At 42.9% G+C, this 13,735-nt stretch overlaps 1 protein-coding gene across 7 annotated transcripts in view; it reads right to left on the minus strand.

Annotated features, from left to right (window-relative positions):
* The window catches only part of LOC110502914 (uncharacterized), a 31,459-nt gene extending 18,024 nt beyond the window's left edge, over positions 1–13,435 (minus strand). For 3 of the 7 annotated variants that reach the window (XR_005039229.2, XR_016491131.1, XM_090217462.1), the window contains exons 1-2: positions 13,035–13,187; positions 1,580–1,655 (exon numbers count right to left, since the gene is read on the minus strand). The gene's annotated coding sequence lies outside the window, so the exon portion shown is untranslated. Of the gene's footprint in view, positions 1–1,579; positions 1,656–1,938; positions 2,018–13,034 lie in introns of those variants that run through there. The other 4 variants (XR_005039231.2, XM_090217461.1, XM_090217459.1 and 1 more) reach the window with 3 other exon arrangements.
* Between the last annotated feature and the right edge of the window lie 300 nt (positions 13,436–13,735).

Consider the following 13,735-nt stretch of genomic DNA (forward strand, 5'->3'; position numbering starts at 1 on the left):
TGACTAGTCGTTACATTCCCTAATTTACTGTTGTTTTTCTAACTGGGGCAAAGCATAGAATATCCCTTCTCCCCTGCCCCTTCCCAGGGTAGTAACAGGTTTATATCTACCTCTCCTCTTCCCAGGTCAACATTAATGGGCATTTGGTGACAGTCCCAAGAAATTCAATGCACTAGTCCCACAATGCAATGCAACGGCTTGGGACACTTGTCCATGTGCAGACCCTAGTGGGTGGAGTCAGGGACAGAAAGGGCCAATAGTAGCCCTAACCCTACTAGAAAAATGGGATTGAGGGGGGTTGCTTTGCTTTTCTAATTGGGTTAGCTTTGAGTGTCCCACACCAATTGAGTTGTGACACATGTACATTTGCAGGGTGGGGGGGTCCTGCATAACTATCCTTTTACACTAGAGGCGCAGAATCATCATATCCAGCCGTCAGATGACAAGTGACACCAAACAATCCGTGAGAGGAGGGTAATTGGAGCTCGCCTGACTTTTTCTGAGCATGCAAAACACACATACGTACACACAACCACACACACACAGGGCTTATTCTGAGCAGTGCAAAACCGTGACGCCCCAAGCAGGGCCACATGACCCTCTGCTCTCCCACTGTCAAGACTATGTAGCTTTGCACTCTGGGTAAAACTGTGAAATGAGCCCTCCACCACCCAGGCCCCTAGCAGTCCTGGCTACAGACTTTATTTGGGCACGCCAGGAGGATGGCGTCTCACTTGTCATTCTGGTGTTTTGCAGGTTAAGGGAAACTAGACACTGAAACAACAGCCAAAGTGGTAAACATGTTATTGTGTCCTGTCAGTTAAATATTTTCACAGGGGAGAAATAAAAACCTAATTTGTCTTCTCCATTAATCAGGGTGGCAAAAACCTCCTGTGCAGTTCCACATTAGCATTCCTTCATGAGCTGAGTGGGATCGTTCAGTTTTGGAGTTGCTAAGTTTGTCCTCCGCTCAAATCTTATTCTAAACCAGCAGTGATGGTCAATATAGAAATGGAATTAAGTGGAAGAGCATTTTTCTTTTCACTAGGGGCTTACTATAATTACTATAATATCTTAGTACAGATTATTGTCTTTAGAGTGTTTGCTGACAGAGTTCCTATAATATCATGACATAAACGTAAGATACATTTCAGAGAGCTGGTAATGCAAAAATGAGCCTCTGTTGACAGCAGTACACCTGCTCTTCCCCAGTTGAGACCTGATGCCAATAATGCACTGCCATTTTGAACAAGTGTGTACGCGTCAAGTGTGTGTATGTGCATTAAGTGTGTGTGTGTGTGTGTGTGTGTGTGTGTGTGTGTGTGTGTGTGTGTGTGTGTACTTGCATGCTGTGTCTGAATAAGTTTTGGGTGGGGCCAATTTAACCTGACGTATTTATCTGTGTTCATTTCCCGGTACGGGCATAACACGCTTTACTGGGATAAGGAACTCTATACTACAGTGTATAGTACAGTAACCTGCACCTCCACCCCTCAACACAGTCTAAATGTAGACACCCTGAACACATCCCTAAACAGACATTAAGTAGAGGTAAACACATCTACAGTATGCCCATTACCTGCTGTGTAGAGGGTTGTGTATGTAGAAGACTCCACTCCCCTCCACTATTATCCCCCCATCCTCCTCTTCTCCTGCTGGGAAAGAGAGCAGGACATACAGTTAGATCCTCTACTAGGCTTCTTCGACACAATCAGATGAATCACGCAGCATATTTAGCACCACTTAAAGTACACCCCCTCAGAGAGAAAGATAAAAAATGTATCTCCTGCCAAAATAATGAAGGCTTTGGTTCAGAGTTGTTGGTTTTTTAAACCCTAAAGTATCAGGTATTTACGTTACATAATTAAATGGTAACTGAACAGTTATAATCAGTGGATAAAGTGCTGTAAAATAAAGTGCTAGCACAATTTCACTAACCTAATATAGAGAAGTATTACCCTCCCAAAAACCTGATGATGAAACCAACTTCCCTCCAAAGCAATGACAGTTAGTAAGTGAACACCAAAATCCATGTTATGACAGTATCCGACCACTTGGAGGCAGAGAAACCCATGTTATGACAGTATCCTACCACTAGGTGGCAGATAAACCCATGTCATGACAGTATTCTACCACTAGGAGGCAGAGAAACCCATGTCATGACAGTATCCTACCAATAGGAGGCAGAGAAACCCATGTCATGACAGTATCCTACCACTAGGTGGCAGAGAAACCCATGTTATGACAGTATCCTACCACTAGGAGGCAGAGAAACCCATGTCGTGACAATATCCTACCACTAGGTGGCAGAGAAACTCATGTCATGACAGTATCCTACCACTAGGTGGCAGAGAAGAGAACCCCTCCCTCCAGAAGAGCTTGGTCCAATCAGCCAGTGTGTGTAGTGGATGGAAGTTGAGAGATAGATAAACCCATGTTGTGACAGTATCTGACCCATAGGAGGCAGAGAAACCCATGTCATGACAGTATCCTACCACTAGGAGGTAGAGAAACCCATGTCATGACAGTATCCTACCACTAGGTGGCAGAGAAACTCATGTCATGACAGTATCCTACCACTAGGAGGCAGAGAAATCCATGTCGTGACAATATCCTACCACTAGGTGGCAGAGAAACTTATGTCATGACAGTATCCTACCACTAGGTGGCAGAGAAGAGAACCCCTCCCTTCAGAAGAACTTGGTCCAATCAGCCAGTGTGTGTAGTGGATGGAAGTTGAACTTATAGGGTCCTGCATGTCTAATAGATATGTCTGTGCTGCTGCTGCTGTATCACGGCTATTTAAAAATAAAAGTGCCATGTCAGTCCGGCCACTCTCCCGCCTGTCACTCTCTGCCTGGGTTCTGGGTGGTTACCGCGATGAGGAGAAGAGATCAGGATATCAAATGACCCATTTTGAACAGGAACACAAATTATAGAGATATAGCTATCCTGTCTATATCTGTACTGTCTATATGTATCTATATATGTCCTGTCTATAGCTGTACTATCTATAGCTGTCTATATCCATACTCTTTATAGCTGTCTACAGCTATTCTATCTATAACTGTCTATATCTATACTATATATAACTGTCTATATCTATACTATATATAACAGTCTATATCTATACTATCTATAGCTGTCTATATCTATACTATATATAGCTGTCTATATCTATACCATATACAACTGTCTATATCTATACTATCTATAGCTGTCTATATCTATACCATATACAACTGTCTATATCTATACTATCTATAACTGTCAATATCTATACTATCTAGAACTGTCTATATCTATACCATATACAACTGTCTATATCTATACTATCTATAACTGTCAATATCTATACTATCTAGAACTGTCTATATCTATACTATCTAGAACTGTCTATATCTGTGTATACTGTAAGGTTTGGTTGCCGCCCTGGATGTATAGTAGTGTACATATAGATATATGATCTTAATTTGACCACTCATTTGTTGCTGATAATTGTCCTGCACAGCAGTGTTTTCAAAGTTTAAAAGGGTTTTATAAAGTTTGTAATTTTAACTCTAAAATCTATACTGCAGGTAGCCTAGCCTAGGGGTTAAGGGAATTTGGCCAGTAACTGAAAGGTTGCTGGTTCAAATCCCCAATCTGGCTAGGTGAAAAATGTATCAACATGTCCTTGAGCAAGGCACCTATCCCTAATTGCCTCTGTAAGTCGCTCTGGATAAGAGTGTCTGCTAAATGCTGCTGCAGGATTATTTTCCTGCTGTAGCAAACTGGCTCAAATTAAAATCCTACATCTTTACATACAAGTGTTAAAAAGAAGACTAGATCCACTTTAACATACTCATACTCTGCAGAATGTCTCTAAAGGCTTTATTAAGGGTTTATTGTTGTTTACTTGACTGTTAATGCAACATTAGGTTAGACTGTGAACTGTTGGTTTGGTCTCAGGAGAAAGAGGGGGATTGGAGGGTTCGGGTTTGTAGGGTGTAAGGAAGTGGGTGTTGTGGGGTGTGTAGGCGTGTAGGGGGTTAGTCAAGATGAGCAATGGCACACCTAGGCCTGTCATGACGTTGTCAACCTGCACAACCTAATTTTAGGAATTTCACTAAGACTTTGTTGCAGTATTTATTATCATGGTGATATTCCCAAACATTTTTGAGTCTTTAAAAGTGAGTGTAGTGAGGGTAGAAAGTAAACTGAAACTATCTTAACGCGGTAACAAGAAACCAATTGAAGCCTGAGACTGTGCCATATAAAGGTACACATGCAACACGTGAAGCAACTCATACAGTTCACCAACACATATCTCACATTTACTGTAATCCATGTAGGAGACCAGCTTAGCTCAAACTGATATTTCAGCAATAACATGAAGCTAGCACTGAGCTGCGGCACACACAATCACTGAGCAATTTGGTGCCGACGCCGAGTGGCCGAGGACTGTTGGGAAAGTGTTGAAAAGCTAGACTGTCACTTCTGACCTGCACACACTCATACACACACAATCACAATCGCAGGCGAACAGCTGTAGAACTCTTGGATGGTGCAAAAGGATCATTCAGTCACAACCACCAGTAACAGATACTAAAACAGTCCCGCTGGGACAGTTAGTCAGGAGGGAGACGACACAACGTGCACACAGTAGCCAGAGAATCTAATGATTGACATATTGTTAAAGCATTCCCTAACTGGCTATATCAAAATAAATCGGTTTTGTGGTTTTTTAGGACACTGCCAGCGATGTTCAAATCTATACCCTTAACTATCTCTGAGCTCCTCCTATCTCTCACTGAAGCCTGACAATCCATCTCACGCTCTCTACTGATCCCAACCTCCTCCAAGGGGCCCTGGGGAGTCCCTGTCCCTCCTACTCCCCCTGTCATCCCTCACCCTTCACTCCCCCACCACCAGAGAGAGGGAAACTGTCACTCATGCTTTAAGCCAACTGGCATTCGGTTGGGCCTACTCCAGTTCAGGGGGGGGGGGTCCTACTTCAGTTGCATGGTGTAACTATATTTCCATCCAAAATGCAATGAGTCAGGGTTACCCCTGGTTACGAATGAAACATACATGAAACAGAAGACAGAAGGACAGAGACAGAGAGACAGAACATGAAGGGTTCAAGCTACACAGGCTCAAACTGATTTTCACATCTAATAAATAGTTTACATGACACTTGTTGCGGACTAACTTACTGTACTTATGATTTAAATAATTGTGAAGTTTTTAGTTTTTTTTGTATGGATTTCTGCTTCTAGCCTTACTCTTTAAATACAGCTAGCTGCACTCCTTACATTTCCATGGCAACTGATGCTGGCCAATGGCTAAAGCACAGAGATTAAAGGACACGTTTTAATCTAAAACCATTACGTGAAATAGGCTACAGCATAGTGCAGGCTGGTGGAAGCCAAGATCCCTGTGGATTTGAACATTTCAGAAAATCATCTGATAAGCCTGTCTAGCCCAAATCTCTTAACACTCTTTAAGGGGGGACTGAAGCTTGAGAAGTGCACATTACATTCCACCCCATGGCCCATTTCCTATCCAGTAGGTAACACAAGGGAGAGAGCAACCATTCTCTGTCTCTTTAGAAAAGAAAGGTGGAGGGGAAGAGAGAGAGTCTGGAGAGAAATAGAAAGAGGGAAGAGTAAGGAGCAAAAAATAAAGAGAGAATAAGAGATATGGGAGAGAGAGAGAGAGAGAGAGAGAGAGAGAGAGAGGGAGGGAGAGAGAGAGAGAATAAGTGATATGGGAGAGAGATAGGGTAAGAGAGAGAGAGAGAATAAGAGATATGTGAGAGAGATAGGGGAAGAGAGAGAGAGAGAATAAGAGATATGTGAGAGAGATAGGGGAAGAGAGAGAGAGAGAATAAGAGTTATGGGAGAGAGATAGGGGAAGAGAGAGAGAGAGAGAGAATAAGTGATATGGGAGAGAGATAGGGTAAGAGAGAGAGAGAGAATAAGAGATATGTGAGAGAGATAGGGGAAGAGAGAGAGAGAGAATAAGAGTTATGGGAGAGAGATAGGGGAAGAGAGAGAGAAACAGAATAAGAGTTATGGGAGAGAGATAGGGGAAGAGAGAGAGAGAGAGAGAGAGAGAGAGAGAGAGAGAGACGTCGTTGCACCTGCTGATGTGGGTGTAGAAGGGAAACCTGATATGCAATGGCTTTACAACCATCTCAGGGAGCTATAGTACACTAGCTAGCATAGGCCTAAGTAATGGTCTGGTGAGATCACACCAGCAGAGGGGGATATCTGTGCGTGGGGAAGTCTCTCTCCTGGTCTTTAACCAGGAGAGAGACTGGTCTTTAACTGGGACGGGTGTTTTTCTCAGTAAACAAATTGTTGGTTAAAACATTGTCCATTTAATTAAGAACACCTAACAGTATGCAGGTAAGTTGTATTTGATTAAAAGTGTTCATGCAACCCACCTGATAACTGTCTCCATATATTATGCCTAGAAAACATCTGGTCATTTTCATCCCTGGATAAAACTATGTCCTGTTGTGTTCATCCTTCCCTCACAAACCCACAACGGTGTAGCCTACCCTTGGCTCAAGTGCAGATTGCAGAGTGTATGTGAGGGAGGGTGCTTAGGTTGTTGTTGTGGAGCTGACAGGGTACTCAGCCAGCCTGCCAGTAAGTTAGGCCGGAGGGAGGAGTAACGTGAGCATTGATGATCAGAAGGTGAGCAGAAATCAGACAGAAGAGTCTTGTTTTCCATTGGTTCCTGTGAGAAGTGGGACAGGGTCACTACAGGGCTCCCATCAACACACACTTGCACTCACGAACACACTGTTTAATCTTGAGTGATTAATGTCAGCGCATCAGGAGAGCGAAACAAAACAGCTTGAGGAGGGAGAGGGAAGGAGAGGGAGAGGGGGGTTAGAGGTAAAGAGGAGGAGACGTGAGGAGAGAGGGACTGCGGAGGAGTGGAGAGGGAGGGGAAGGAGAGGGAGATGGAGAGGGAGGCAGAGGGGATGAAGAGGGGAGGTCAGGAGAGGGGAGGAGTGGAGCGGGGAGGAGAGAGAAGAGGGGAGGAGAAGGGAGTAGAGGAGAAGGGAGGGAGGAGTTTGGAGGGGAGGAGAGAGAAGAGGGGAGGAGAAGGGAGTATAGGAGAAGGGAGGGAGGAGTTTTGAGGGGAGGAGAGGACTGGTGATGGGGTTGGGGGGGGGGGTTGGGATGAATCTGAGAGCGCTATCGGTATGTCCCCTGAGTCCAGGAGAGAAGAGGAGCAATCGCTTTCCCAGGATGGATGGAGTTCAAGCAGTCTCTCTCCTTTATTTTTTCTCTCTCTCTCTCTCTCTCTCTCTCTCTCTCTCTCTCTCTCACTCTCTCTCTCTCTCTCTCTCTCTCTCTCTCTCTCTCTCTCTCTCTCTCTCTCTCTCTCTCTCTCTCTCTCACTCACTCACTCACTCACTCACTCACTCACACTCTCTCTCTCTCTCTCTCTTTCTCTCTCTCTGTCTATGTCTCTCTCTCTCTCTCTCTCTCTCTCTCTCTCTCTCTCTCTCTCACTCTCTCTCTCTCTCTCTCTCTCTCTCTCTCTCTCTCTCTCTCTCTCTCTCTCTCTCTCTCTCTCTCTCTCTCTCTCACTCACTCACTCACTCACTCACTCACACTCTCTCTCTCTCTCTCTCTTTCTCTCTCTCTGTCTATGTCTCTCTCTCTGTCTATGTCTCTCTCTCTCTCTCTCTCTCTCTCACTCTATTGACTCAATGGGTCAAATGTTTAAAACATAAAAACCACAGCATACTATAAACAACTATCTTAATTATATTTGTCCACAGTAATTACCCAATTACAATATCCTGTTTGTACAACATGGCAGATAGATACCAAGCCCAAAGCCCGAACCCATGGCAGCCAGCTAGTGGGCTGAGCGAGCGAGGGCGGGCTACAGATCTCTGTGCCTGAGTGTAAGAGGAGGACAGTAGGCTGACTAGCTCAGCAGCTGAGCTCCAGATATACTCCTTGTAACTTCACCAACACCTTATCAGATATACTCCCTGTGACTTCACCAACACCTTATCAGATATACTCCTTGTAACTTCACCAACACCTTATCAGATATACTCCCTGTGACTTCATCAAGACATTATCAGATATACTCCCTGTGACTTCATCAAGACATTATCAGATATACTCCCTGTAACTTCACCAACACCTTATCAGATATACTCCCTGTGACTTCATCAAGACATTATCAGATATACTCCCTGTGACTTCACCAACACCTTATCAGATATACTCCCTGTGACTTCACCAAGACCTTATCAGATACACTCCCTGTGACTTCATCAAGACATTATCAGATATACACCCTGTAACTTCACCAAGACATTATCAGATGTACTCCCTGTAACTTCACCAACACCTTATCAGATATACTCCCTGTGACTTCATCAAGACATTATCAGATATACTCCCTGTGACTTCACCAACACCTTATCAGATATACACCCTGTGACTTCACCAAGACCTTATCAGATATACTCCCTGTGACTTCACCAAGACCTTATCAGATATACTCCCTGTGACTTCACCAAGACATTATCAGATGTACTCCCTGTGACTTCACCAAGACATTATCAGATGTACTCCCTGTAACTTCACCAACACCTTATCAGATATACTCCCTGTAACTTCACCAAGACCTTATTAGATATACTCCCTGTAACTTCACCAAGACCTTATCAGATATACTCCCTGTGACTTCACCAAGACATTATCAGATGTACTCCCTGTAACTTCACCAACACCTTATCAGATATACTCCCTGTAACTTCACCAAGACCTTATTAGATATACTCCCTGTAACTTCACCAAGACCTTATCAGATATACTCCCTGTGACTTCATCAAGAACTTATCAGATATACTCCCTGTGACTTCATCAATACATTATCAGATATACACCCTGTAACTTCACCAAGACATTATCAGATATACTCCCTGTGACTTCACCAAGACCTTATCAGATATACTCCCTGTGACTTCACCAAGACCTTATCAGATATACTCCCTGTGACTTCACCAAGAACTTATCAGATGTACTCCCTGTGACTTCATCAAGACCTTATTAGATATACTCCCTGTGACTTCACCAAGACCTTATCAGATATACTCCCTGTGACTTCACCAAGACATTATCAGATATACTCCCTGTAACTTCACCAAGACCTTATTAGATATACTCCTTGTAACTTCACCAACACCTTATCAGATATACTCCCTGTGACTTCACCAATACCTTATCAGATATACTCCCTGTGACTTCACCAAGACATTATCAGATATACACCCTGTGACTTCACCAAGACCTTATCAGATATACTCCCTGTGACTTCACCAACACATTATCAGATATACTCCCTGTAACTTCACCAAGACATTATCAGATGTACTCCCTGTAACTTCACCAACACATTATCAGATATACTCCCTGTGACTTCACCAAGACATTATCAGATATACACCCTGTAACTTCACCAAGACATTATCAGATGTACTCCCTGTAACTTCACCAACACCTTATCAGATATACTCCCTGTAACTTCACCAAGACCTTATTAGATATACTCCCTGTAACTTCAACAAGACCTTATCAGATATACTCCCTGTGACTTCATCAAGAACTTATCAGATATACTCCCTGTGACTTCACCAAGACATTATCAGATGTACTCCCTGTAACTTCACCAACACCTTATCAGATATACTCCCTGTGACTTCATCAAGACCTTATCAGATATACTCCCTGTGACTTCACCAAGACCTTATCAGATATACTCCCTGTGACTTCACCAATACCTTATCAGATATACTCCCTGTGACTTCACCAAGACCTTATCAGATATACTCCCTGTGACTTCATCAAGACCTTATCAGATATACTCCCTGTGACTTCACCAAGACCTTATCAGATATACTCCCTGTGACTTCACCAATACCTTATCAGATATACTCCCTGTGACTTCACCAAGACATTATCAGATATACACCCTGTAACTTCACCAAGACATTATCAGATGTACTCCCTGTAACTTCACCAATACCTTATCAGATATACTCCCTGTAACTTCACCAAGACCTTATTAGATATACTCCCTGTAACTTCACCAAGACCTTATCAGATATACTCCCTGTGACTTCATCAAGACCTTATCAGATATACTCCCTGTGACTTCACCAAGACCTTATCAGATACACTTCCTGTGACTTCACCAATACCTTATCAGATATACTCCCTGTGACTTCACCAATAGCTTATCAGATATACTCCCTGTGACTTCATCAAGAACTTATCAGATATACACCCTGTGACTTCACCAATACCTTATCAGATATACTCCCTGTGACTTCACCAAGAACTTATCAGATATACACCCTGTGACGTCATCAAGATCTTATCAGATGTACTCCCTGTAACTTCACCAACACCTTATCAGATATACTCCCTGTGACTTCACCAAGACCTTATCAGATATACTCCCTGTGACTTCACCAAGAACTTATCAGATATACTCCCTGTGACTTCACCAAGACCTTATCAGATATACTCCCTGTGACTTCACCAAGACATTATCAGATATACACCCTGTAACTTCACCAAGACATTATCAGATGTACTCCCTGTAACTTCACCAACACCTTATCAGATATACTCCCTGTAACTTCACCAAGACCTTATTAGATATACTCCCTGTAACTTCACCAAGACCTTATCAGATATACTCCCTGTGACTTCATCAAGAACTTATCAGATATACTCCCTGTGACTTCACCAAGACATTATCAGATGTACTCCCTGTAACTTCACCAACACCTTATCAGATATACTCCCTGTGACTTCACCAAGACCTTATCAGATATACTCCCTGTGACTTCACCAATACCTTATCAGATATACTCCCTGTGACTTCACCAAGACCTTATCAGATATACTCCCTGTGACTTCATCAAGACCTTATCAGATATACTCCCTGTGACTTCACCAAGACCTTATCAGATATACTCCCTGTGACTTCACCAATACCTTATCAGATATACTCCCTGTGACTTCACCAAGACATTATCAGATATACACCCTGTAACTTCACCAAGACATTATCAGATGTACTCCCTGTAACTTCACCAATACCTTATCAGATATACTCCCTGTAACTTCACCAAGACCTTATTAGATATACTCCCTGTAACTTCACCAAGACCTTATCAGATATACTCCCTGTGACTTCATCAAGACCTTATCAGATATACTCCCTGTGACTTCACCAAGACCTTATCAGATACACTTCCTGTGACTTCACCAATACCTTATCAGATATACTCCCTGTGACTTCACCAATAGCTTATCAGATATACTCCCTGTGACTTCATCAAGAACTTATCAGATATACACCCTGTAACTTCATCAAGACATTATCAGATATACTCCCTGTAACTTCACCAACACCTTATCAGATATACTCCCTGTGACTTCACCAAGAACTTATCAGATATACTCCCTGTGACTTCATCAAGAACTTATCAGATGTACTCCCTGTGACTTCATCAAGACATTATCAGATATACTCCCTGTGACTTCACCAAGACCTTATCAGATATACTCCCTGTGACTTCATCAAGAACTTATCAGATGTACTCCCTGTGACTTCATCAAGACATTATCAGATATACTCCCTGTGACTTCACCAAGACCTTATCAGATATACTCCCTGTGACTTCATCAAGACCTTATCAGATATACTCCCTGTGACTTCATCAAGACATTATCAGATATACTCCCTGTGACTTCACCAACACCTTATCAGATATACTCCCTGTAACTTCACCAAGACCTTATTAGATATACTCCCTGTGACTTCATCAAGACATTATCAGATATACTCCCTGTGACTTCACCAAGACCTTATCAGATATACTCCCTGTGACTTCATCAAGACCTTATCAGATTTACTCCCTGTGACTTCACCAAGACCTTATCAGTGGCAGAAACATTGTCCATAAACAGCAAACAGTGTATTTCAGTGTATTATTTTTTTTGCATTCTCACCCTGAAATTTGCACATACCCTAACCGAAACAGGATTTGTTGTCTTTCAAATACTTATTAAGGTGCACTTGATTTAGCTTGCTCTATGCAGTGGCACCAATGGATAAAAAGCAAGAGAAAGAAAGCAAGCCCAAACCCAGCAGGTGAGCAGGCTCTTGCTCTAGCATCTTACCCTGGCAGTAAGAAGAGCACCGCCTGGTTGGCTTGGCAGCTGAGAGTCCGTCCCCATGTCTGTCAGAGAGCCACAGCTATGCCAACAGGACTCAGCTCTCGCCACACCAAAATAGCTCCAAACAATCCCAGCCAGGCATGAGCTGATTAAAACAACTATGTGGTAATCATGGTCCAGGGATCTGGGTTAGATCCCTCAGGAGGCGAATGTGTTTTACTATCACTCTGTTTGATCACTCTGTTGTCACAGAGAACTTTCCTGCTGAGCAGGAAATGCAAATTACCGTGGATTCGAAGTTTAAAAAGCTTCTAAAGTTTGTAATTAACACTTTAAAATGTCAAACTGTATTTATACTAACTAAAAATGTATCAACACCTAAAAAAAGGCCATGAATGATAATCCAAATAATAGTTCACATTTCCTGTTGCTGCAGGATTATTTTCCCATTGTGAGAAACTGGTCAAATTAAGATAGTACACCTGTATGTGTGTTTTATTCACTGAGCTAGCCAATGTGCCAGCGTGTTTTTTAGTAATTCTGTAGTTAGCAGTTAGACAGCTGTAATGCTGGACTACAGATCCCCCAGGAGGATATATGGACAAGTTTTTACACTAAACATAATATAAGGGCTAAAATAGATCAACAAAATATTTTACAAACCCAGACAATTCAGTCTTGTCTCAAAATGTCATAATATCTGGCAAAGTGGATACAGTAAGCTCTATCAACCAGCTCAACACAAAACAGGAATACAATGACAAACACAAATCACAACCACAAAAATGTAGTTTCCCTATCACATACCAACCTGTTTGTTCATGTAGAAGAAGGCTGCTCTGGTTCTTAGTCCCATTGTCTTTCCTCCACCTCCTCCACTGCTGCATCTTGTCTTCATGGATCTCATCAAGCTGCACCTGCGCAGAAAACGACATAACACAACAACATCCACACACAGCTAAAACATAAAGTCAATCTGTACCATCTCTACGTGCACAAGCCCAGCCGTCGCTTCCCCTCTCCCTCATCCCCCTCTCCTCCATCACACAGGAAACCTGGCCTTCCTGCAAAAAGCGTCAGAGCATGGAGAGGGGACAAGGCCATGGCCGGGGGCAGGTATGGAGGGAGAGGATGTTTTTGTCATTCCTCAACCCCCCTGGTTGAGAGACCTGCTGTCGTCTATCCTGAGGAAACTGGCTCACGTCATTGGTGCTCAGAGGAGCACTACAGCTCCAGCCATAGGCCTGCACATGCTCAGTAGCAGGCCCACAGCGACACAGACACCATAGCTGCAGAGAGGGCCTGATGCAGATATCAGCAATGTTCCTCCCACATGGGAGGAACAAAGTAGCTTTATTTTTATGGATAGTTGGAATACTGTACAGTAAGCCAATGTTTAATGTAAAGGGAAAGGTGTCAAAGTCAGTTCAATATCTTTATCGATATGTTTCTCTCCAAAGCTAGTTGCTGTTGAACCAGCAGGAAACATTATACTTGACTGTTTCCAA

This window comes from Oncorhynchus mykiss, chromosome 23, assembly GCF_057628025.1.
Source record: "Oncorhynchus mykiss isolate SJ-2025 chromosome 23, ASM5762802v1, whole genome shotgun sequence".
Lineage (NCBI taxonomy): Eukaryota > Metazoa > Chordata > Actinopteri > Salmoniformes > Salmonidae > Oncorhynchus > Oncorhynchus mykiss.